This window comes from Dendropsophus ebraccatus, chromosome 12 (assembly GCF_027789765.1).
Source record: "Dendropsophus ebraccatus isolate aDenEbr1 chromosome 12, aDenEbr1.pat, whole genome shotgun sequence".
Taxonomy (NCBI): Eukaryota; Metazoa; Chordata; class Amphibia; order Anura; family Hylidae; genus Dendropsophus; species Dendropsophus ebraccatus.
This window is the reverse complement of record NC_091465.1, coordinates 62,132,684-62,141,228: the sequence shown is the minus strand read 5'-3', so window position 1 is coordinate 62,141,228 and position 8,545 is coordinate 62,132,684. Positions and strand designations below refer to the sequence as shown.

General features: G+C 40.9%; 1 pseudogene; it reads left to right on the top strand.

Annotated features, from left to right (window-relative positions):
- The first annotated feature begins 229 nt into the window (after positions 1-229).
- LOC138770180 (U2 spliceosomal RNA) lies at positions 230-339 on the top strand (annotated as a pseudogene).
- Positions 340-8,545: the final 8,206 nt, after the last annotated feature.

Genomic DNA, 8,545 nt, shown 5'->3' with positions numbered 1-8,545 from the left:
TTTCTGCTTTTGCAGTGTACTTTATGCAAAAATTCAGCCTGTCTTTGCAAAGTACAATTAGTGGCGCAAAAAATAAGGGCTCATGTGGGTTTCTAGATGAAAAAATGCAACTGCTATGGCCTTTTATGCACAAGGAGGAAAAAACGAAAACGCAAAAATCAAAATTGCCCCGGTCCTTAAGGGGTTAAGGAGGGAAAAACGAAAGCACAAACATGGAAATTGGCTCTGTATTGCTTCTCTGTCTTTTGGATAAGATCAAGTGTAGTATCTGTTCTTATCAGTTTAATATCTAATACGTCTCCTGTCTGGGGACCATATATTAAATGGATTGCACAAAAAAGGACAAAAGTAAAGGTGCATTAAATGTAGACAATAGCATGATTCATAAGTGACAAATAGAAATAACTATATAAGATTTTCCCTGTCTAGTATGATGTATCAGTATCATGCTGAGAGCGGGGAAACTCTTTGAATCTCTATGGCACTGTAGTGACAAAGAGTATGTAAATACATATTCCATAAAATTATAGCAATAGCACAAAACTAATACTGTTATTTAGTCCCTTGGAGTAACAGTATCAAGCTCATAGATCTATTTTGTTCCACATTGTGTGAGATGTTTCCATATAAGCCTCTGTGGAGTCACCAACACCCTATCAATGTCCCTTAAAGTACCCATAGAGGGGAGGAATCACTTTCCGTTTTTGCTGCTGGAACAAATGATAACAATACATCTATAAACTGACAGGACTCATGATCCAATTGTAACATGGACAATAAGTATTTCATCTGCATGTCTAATAGATGGATACATTGACAATTATCATATCACATGGGACAATTTGTCGCCTGGGAGGATTACTCATACTGGCACTTCTATGGAGATGCTACAGCCTATTGAAGCTGTATTGTTATGGGGGCCTGGTGACATAACTGTTAGGGGGGCACCAAGGCTGTTACTGTTACAGGGGCACAGTAATATTATTGTTATGGGGGCTCTGTGGCTGACGCTGTTTGAGATACTGCAACCTATTGAAGCTGTATTATTATGGTAGCATGGTGACCTAACTGCTAGGGGGGCACCAAGGCTGTTACTGTTATAGGGGCACTGTAATAATACTGTTATGGGGGCTGTTATTGTGGTGGAAATATTGCAGCCTATTGAAGCTGTATTGTTATGGGGGCCTGGTGACTTCATAAGGGTAGGTTCACACGTAACGGATCCACAGCGGAATTCATACTGGGAGTTTGCAGCTAAATCCGCTGTGGATCCTGTAGTGTGAAGCTGAATGGGTCCCATACACGCAGCAGATCCGCTGCCTGTATGGGACCCGGCCCCTTTAACCTGCCATGCACTGATTGGCTGATGGGGAGCGAGGGAAGTTCGGAGCTTCACACACAGCCACGGCGCCGAGCAGGTAATGTATGCTCGGGGTGGCAGGGGGATTAAAGGGGCCCATTCAGCTTCACACTACAGGATCCACAGCGGATTTCGCTGCAAACTCGCAGTGTGAAATCCGCTGCGGATCCAGTACGTGTGAACCTACTTTTATGGAGTCACCAAGGCTTTTACTGTTATGAGGGCACAGTGATATTACTGTTATGGTGCGGTATGGCTGGCACTGTTGGAGATACTGCAGCTTATTGAAGCTGTATTGTTATGGTAGCGTGGTGACCTGTTAGGGGAACACCATGGCTCTTACTGTTATGGGGGCACGGTGATATTACAGTTTTGTTTGGCATTTTGTCAAAACATTCGTCCTGCTTCGGTCAGTTCATTGACAGTTCACCTAGGCAATATGTGTATTTCCTTCCTTTCTTCTAGACTTTCCACCAGCCTGGGAAATTAAAATGGCAAAATTTGCCTAGGGCATGACTGACCGTGTTGCTGGATATACTGTATATATTGTCCATCTTCTCTTGTCTGCGACCCACTCTCCCCACAAACAACAACATTCATTCCTAAGCCCCGGACTAAGCACCTCCACATAAATTTATTTAACGTAGCATACATTATTTTATTTTATTTAACTTAAATATCAAAACATTCTATACATTTACAACAATTTTACTTCAATACAAGTGATATACATTTAATTACATACAAAGGTCAGCTCAGTAGAACAGGTTGTGTAACTTAGGTATATTTAGTGGCATAATAAACTGAACTGGATCTATCTTTTATTGCTGCAAATGTTTTTATGGTATCATAAGAAAATTTTGAAACCACCTCATGCTCTATAGAAACAATGATTAAAGCCTACCTTTTATTTAAACTAACTTTTGACATATGCCCCAGTTTCTGGCTACTCATGTCTCAGAGGAAACTGGAGACGTGATGTTGGCAAGCCCGCTCAGCCAATCAGCATTAGAGGTGGCTAACTTGCTAAAGCTTCTTTCACTGGAAGCAACAGATAGTGGTACAGTGAGGAAGATGGTCAGAGCTGTGGTTATACTGGGGTACGCATCTTGTAGGCCATGGTGTCGTAGTTGCCACTGTTCCTTATTTTTAAACAATAAATAATAAGTTATTATTTACTGTAATAAATAAACATACATACACCTGTTTGGAGAAAAATGGCCACTGGCCGTTTATTAAGGGTTAACTTAAGGAGATTAAATGACCATTATATATATTAAAACTTCCGAACTTTTATTAAACTCAGTACTCTAGTTGCCCCAGCAAACACTGCAGTGGGTGGGTGGGAGATGCGTTCTTCACCTTTTCTTTCTTCTAGGCAGACTGAACCTTGGAGTCTGGCCACAGACTGAAAGCCTGCTGCCGTGTCTCCTGAGTTGGACTGGGCATCGAAATGGGCTGCAAGTTCTCCCAAATTACGCAGCATGCAGACCCCACAATTCCAGAAATGGTTGATTTCCCAACTTGGAATTGGAGGGACAATGGTGCAAAACTCTCCCCCAATGCAAGAAGTCTGAAAGAGAAAAAATAAAATTAGTTAACTCTCAAAATATGACAATTCATATTTCACTTTTTATCACAGACACGTTTCAATGACCAGCTATTTTAATTTAAAATGGTGGTTAAAATACGTAGAACCTCCTTTGGCAAAAGGTCAAAGTGGGAGCTTTATCAAACAGGTGTAAAGTAGAATTGTCTTAGTTGCCCCTAGCAACCAATCGGATTCCATCTTTCATTCCTCACAGACTCTATGGAAAATGAAAGGTGGAATCTGATTGGTTGGTAGGGAAAAAAATAAGACAATTCTGCTTTACACTAGTTTGATAAATCTCCCCCAAAGTGTTTAACAAAAGTCCAGTGTTAGATCAACCAAAGAAAGATAAACGGTTATGATACTTCTCCAAGGAAAAAAAAAATATTTGGGGATGAAAAAATGTCTGAGTATGTGATCTTTGCTTCTTCCTTACCATATTTAAAGGGGTTATCCAGCACTACAAAAACATGGCCACTTTTCCCCCTACTGTTGTCTCCAGTTCAGGTGTGGTTTGCAATGGAACTGAGTTTCAAAACCGCACCCAAACTGGAGACGAGAGGGGGAAAAGCGTCCATGTTTTTGTAGCGCTGGATAACCCCTTTAACACAATTAGAGTTTTCCTAATCCCTATTTTGTGCAACAGCTTTGGTGTGCAATACACTCTGTGTAGAATTTTAAATTTGGCGAGCAATGGGAAGTTTACCCCAAATTCCAATTTGGTTTTAAATTTTTTTAATCAGAGGTTTAATTAATATAATTATATTCAATATATGGTGATGAATCAGGGGAGATCATTAGCCCCAAATATTCCAACAATATCTTTCCTAGAAAGAATTTTTAATTGGTGCTATTGGTAATATTTTTTTGTCAAGGGGTAGTACACATGTATCCCCAGCCTCATAGGAAACCCTATTCTTGTTATACTTTCTTCTATAAAATAAAGACTCTTATTGGAGCAAGTTGTCTAAGTACTTTATAGATTTTTTTATTTTTCCCCCTCTATTACCAAATCACTGGAACTCTTCACATTTTCTTATGCACTCAGCTAGAGGTTCCATATATAATAAAAACCACATAGGGGAGAGGGGGCACCCCTGTCTTGTCCCACGTTCTTTTTTATTACCGAGGTGGAGGGGGGGACGCCATTCACTATAATTCTAGCCCTATAATGCCAAATTTTACCAAAGCTCTCACAGCTATCCCCATTCTACCTGATTGAAAGCCTTGCAAGAATCTGGGGTGACAATCACTCGACTTTCCCCTTCTCCTACTTGTATAATAATGAAGGCTTATCAGATATTATATACTGTGTGCCCTGGCAGATCAGCAGAGACTAAGGTTTAAATTTATCAAAACATTTGCGCCTTTTATTTTTAGATAATTTTTTTTTATAATTTTAGATAATTTTTAAAATCTAAATGCTATTTACTAATTTTTATTGAAATTTTTGCAGTTTTTATCAACAAAGCTGATTGCAGAGTACAGGTAAAATACAGCGTGTATGAATGACATAGTCCACTGAAATATAAAATGTAAAGAGCAAAGTCTATCAGGTGGAGTAGATGTCCAGGTAATTATATGCTAGATAAACAGACAGAAAAAATACTTTGGGACCGGCAAGATTTTTGCTAGGGAAATCAGTATATATACATGTATTTAAACCGATCTCAGGCACTTATACTTGGTAAGTGGTGATCCCCACCACTCACTACTGCACAACGCCCAATTCTTGTTCACAAATGATTTAGACAGGATCGCTACACCCTCCGGGCACCGCCTACAGCTCCAGGCCAGATGTGCAAAAGTAACACAAAACAAAAAAATGGGGAGCGATCTCCTTTCAGAACCAGCTATATTGCACTTAAAGCGACTCCGTACCCACAATCTGACCCTCCAAACCATTTGTACCTTTGAATAGCTGCTTTTAATCCATGATCTGTCCTGGGGTCCGTTCGGCAGGTGATGCAGTAATTTTTTTTAAAATGACTTTTAATCCTGCAGCGCTGTGTCTAACGGCCGGGGCTTACCTTAGTATATGCATTAGGCTGGCAGCACCTCTCTGTCCTTCCTCCCCGCCCTCCTCATCAATTGGAATGTTTCAGGCAGATTGCTTCCTATTCCCCTTCTGTGTGCATAATGAACATGGGCTGGATCGTTAAGACACCTGTGTAAAGCTCAAACAGCAGTTAATGTTCCTGGATCATTCCTAATGCTGAGGAGGGTGGGGAGGAAGGACAGAGAGGGTGTGCCAGCCTAATGCATATACAAATGTAAGCCCCGGCCGTTAGACACAGCGCTGCCGGATTAAAAGTTATTTTTAGGACAATAACTGCATCCCCTGCCGAACGGACCCCAGGACAGATCTTGGATTAAAAGCAGCTATCTGAAGGTACAAGTGGTTTGGGGGGGGGGGGGGGGTCAGATTGTGGGTACAGAGTCGCTTTAAATGTAGATCGTGTACTCATTTCCCAGAATACTCGTCTCTTTAATGTAGCCGGACTCCTCTGGAAAATAGTTTCCTTCTTCTGATGAGCCGACCAGAGCCTCTTCATTGCTGGATACGTGTGCGTCTGAAGCTCCGTGGGGTCCGCCTTTAGGTTTGTTTTACTTTACAGACCATTGGATATGCAAAATAGCTCTCTTGAGCAAAGAGATGTCCCTTCAAGACAAGTCTCGCTCGGTCAAGGAGCCTTAGAGCATTGATTTTATGCCAAGCCAAACAATCTCTCCAAAAGGAAAGATTTCCCATCTGCATAAATCAGTGCAGAGCAGGGCTTGGCTGGCTAGTGAGAGGTCTATCGACGTGAGTCAAAGGGGTAGTGACTCTCCTTAAAGGGGTTATCCAGCGCTACAAAAACATGGCCACTTTCCTCCAGAGACAGCACCACTCTTGTCTACAGTTTGGGTGGAGTTTTGTAACTCAGTTCCACTGAAGTGAATGGAGCTTAATTGCAGACCGCGACTGAACTGGAGGCAACAGTCATGTTGTCTCTGGAAGAAAGTGGCCATGTTTTGGATAACCCCTCCAACTTCAGGGGACACCACTTATTGAAATGCAATGACAATCGTCATTGACTTTTTTTTGACAATTTGAAACAAATTGTCACTGAAGATCATGCATCTCACAGACAGGAGCACTAAACTTTTTTAATGACATAAACACCATCTAAATTTGAAGATAATCCATCATATACTACCGCTACTGAATTTATAGAGCATAATAATGCGATTAAATTCAAAGTTGAGATGAATTTCCAAGAGCAGACAAGCCGGGAAGATTGTGCAAGAAAGACATCTAGGCTGGCATTCCATCTTGAGGCCTTAGACATGATTTCCCCGATTCCTAAACATGTAAAGTGACACTGTCACCCCCTTTTGTGCATTCTGACATCTCTACACAGGTGTAAAGGGTAAATTTAGCCGTTTTCACAACCTATTTTATATTATACGTCATGGTGCTTGTTTAAGTAAAAAGTCCTCTTTTATCAACTGCAGATTATGTTAAGTGGGCGGGGCCTCGCGGCATTAGCACCACTTAGCCCCACCCACAATGCCACCATTGGCCCTGCCCCCTTGGCGGCCATTGGTGGGCCGACCTAGAGGGGGTGGGGCCTAGACCTTTAGGCCAGCCTGTTCCAATGGCTGGTGAGGGGGCGGGGCCAACCACAGTGTTATGGGTGGGGCTAAGTGACGCTAATGCCGCGAGGCCCCACCCACTTAACCTAATCTGCAGTTGATAAAAGATGGCTTTTTACTTGAACAAGCACCATGACGTATCATATAAAATAAGGTATGAAAACCGTTAAATTTACCCTTTACACCTGTGTAGAGATGTCAGAATGTACAAAGGGGGTGACAGTGTCACTTTAAGTTCAGGCCTTGAGCAAACAGACAGCCCATTTGTACGTCTAGCCAACTGGACACTCCAATATTTACCTTTGTTGATCCTGAGGATACAAGCTTCAATCTAAGTGATTGTGAGGAAGACCCAGATGACTCTCTTCTTGTTACCTCTGATGATGAGAATAAAATATCAGATGATTTTGAAGATCTTCAATTAGAGGACATCATCTAAAGTTTTGGGTTTTCAATTCAGCATTACATTTTTTTTATTTGTTTAATACCTTGTCCTTTTAAAAGGAAATGTTGTGCAAAATTGATAAAATATAAAAAAAATTATCCAAGGTAGTTTTCTGTCCATTAGGGTACGTTGTTCTAATGGACATGAACGTGCTCTGTGGGACACACAACCCAAAATTAGAAATCAGCCAGCAGGTAATGTATTACTTGCTTCTGCTACTGTATTGAGTGGCAATAGTTTCCTCAAAATCCAGCATTTCAACAAATTATTACATTTACAAAGTATTTAAAAAATTACCTTTTACAAAAATCTAAGAGATTTCATTTTTTTAGCAGTTGATAGTGAATGGGAAAAGGATCAAGATAATGTTGTTAGTGATTTAAAAAAGGGAACAGCATACCTAACGGGATGGTCAATGTGATTCCCCAGGCTTTTCCGCCAAGTATTGTATTTTTACATTAATGGACGCAGAATCAAAAATGATATGCGCTTTTAGGCTGGGTTCACACACAGTATATTTCAGGCTGTATATTTGAGGCTGTATAGCAACCAAAACCAGGAGTGGATTGAAAACACAGAAAGGCTCTGTTCACATAATGTTGTAATCAAGTGGATGGCCGCCATTTAATGGCAAATATTTTCTGTTGTCTTAATACAATGGCTTCTGTATTGAAATAATGGCCGTTATTTACCGTTATATGACGGCCATCCACTCAATATCACCATTGTGTGGACAGAGCCTTTCTGTGTTTTCAATCCACTCCTGGTTTTGGTTGCTATGAGGACCTGACTTGAGGACCAAATACAGCCTGAAATATACTGTGTGTGAACCCAGCCTTACAGTACAACAATTGCTTCCCTTGTTTTCCTCTGTCACTCTCGAAAAAATTGCTTTTAAAAATATACTGGAGGAGCTAAATGAGAAGGGTGTAGAAATAGCTCAACTTGGCTACTGATAGACATGTCTCAATTTGAAACATTTTAAGAGAACATTACCCAGAGATAGAGCTCCAAATCGACGTTTGGCATCTTTCAAAGTCGATTGGCAAAAATTTTTATACCGCCTCAAAAACAAAAAATGGTCAAGCACTTTCTAATTGGGTTCAGCCGTAAAAAAAACCCCACTTATGGTGGTGTGCTCAAAAGGATACTGATGTCTTAGTAGCGTGTTGGAAATCTGTAGCTTACCACGTTGGAAACCAGCATTCATGGGAGGATGATGTTGTGTACAATGTTCACATCCCCCACTCTCAGAAGAAAAAGTAACATCCACTAAGTGGCTTATTCCTGATACTCCAGCCCATGACCTATTAACGCAGATAGTCAATAATCCTGTTATTCTCTGTGATATCTGCCAACTCTTACTTCTGCCATACTGGGGAGCTTGAGGTCTACCATAGCCTTTGTTTAAAATATAGGCCAAAACGTGTACATTTCTACATTGATTCCATGGTGGCACGCACACAATTAGCACACGCACACTATTGACCATAACAGAAATGTAGGTCGT